The 1,137-nt window shown below is 50.1% G+C and overlaps 1 long non-coding RNA gene across 1 annotated transcript in view; it reads left to right on the top strand.

Moving 5' to 3' along the window:
• Positions 1–517: 517 nt before the first annotated feature.
• The window catches only part of LOC117287352, a 1,391-nt gene continuing 771 nt past the window's right edge, over positions 518–1,137 (top strand). Inside the window, exon 1 of the long non-coding RNA XR_004518628.1 lies at positions 518–807. This is a non-coding gene — a long non-coding RNA (uncharacterized LOC117287352). The remainder of the gene's footprint in view (positions 808–1,137) is intronic.

The following is a 1,137-nucleotide window of genomic DNA, read 5'->3' as shown; positions in this document are numbered from 1 at the left end:
AGCTAAATCCCTGGCCCTTGACATCTTTGTATTTAGTATTTAGTGCTGACTTCCAATCCCTTTCTTTTTTTTCTTTTTTTTTTTTTTTTTTTTTTTTGAGACAAGATCACACTATGCAGTTCAGGCTGCCCTTGAACTCACTCACTTAGTAGCCCATGCTGGTCTTGAACTTGCAGCAATCCCCCTGCTGCAGTGGGATCATAGGTATGCACCCCTACAATTGGCCCCAATCCCTCCCATCCCTCTGACTGTATATTAATTTCTAACTTAGCTATCTATAATGGCAAAGAGTGTCAGGACAGCCAGACAGTCACTGGTAGCTGGGCACAATGGCACATGCCTGTTTTCCCAGCACTCTAGGATTGCCAGGAGAATTGCCTATTTGAGCCCAGCCTGAGCAGTTTAGCCAAACCCTGCCTTAAAATAAAGAAAGGCTGGGAATGTCATACGAGGTCTAGGGTTCAATCCCCGGTACTGCAAAACACCAGCAGAAATAGATCACTGATATCCAGATGATGAATGAGATGGAGGTTTAAATCAGACCTAAAGCCTTGCTGGGTGGCAGTGAGGCTGGCTTAATGAAAGCTTTAAATACTTTAGTACCCTGGCCTTTCCCCAACCTGCAGAGCACTGATACTGCTTGGGTTTGCTCTTCTGACTTCGTTATGCCCTCCCCCGCGGCCACAGCCACCACCCCAGAAGTTCTAGAGCATGGCTGCCCAGATGAACCTGCTATTAGAAATTCCTGAGAGGCCGGAGATTTAGCTCAGGGGTTCCGCCGCCTGCCTCGCAAGCTCAAGGACCCAAGTGAGTTCTATCCCTGGTACCAACCCCCCACCCCAGAAATTGCTGGGTCCTGGAGCTCCAGGGAATCCTTTCAATAGTTGCCTGCCACACAGCTCTACCTGCTCGGCTGCCGCCTTCACAGCCTGACCTAGCTGGCTGGCTTCTAGTTCCCATCCTCTGGATTTCCTGTACTCATCCAGCAGATGGCAGCAGTCAGCCACTTCCGGTAAATGGATTCTGCAGAAAACTGGTGGCCCTGTGCCTGTAATCCCAGCTGTCCAGAGGCTGAAGCAGGAGAATCGCTGTGAGGTGGTGGCCAGCCTGAACTACACAGCGAGACCCTGTCTCACC

Source organism: Fukomys damarensis, unplaced genomic scaffold, assembly GCF_012274545.1.
Source record: "Fukomys damarensis isolate Sample0158 unplaced genomic scaffold, DMR_v1.0_HiC HiC_scaffold_23, whole genome shotgun sequence".
In the NCBI taxonomy this organism is placed as follows: domain Eukaryota; kingdom Metazoa; phylum Chordata; class Mammalia; order Rodentia; family Bathyergidae; genus Fukomys; species Fukomys damarensis.
The sequence above is the reverse complement of the archived record's forward strand: the minus strand, read 5'-3'. Positions and strand labels throughout refer to the sequence as shown.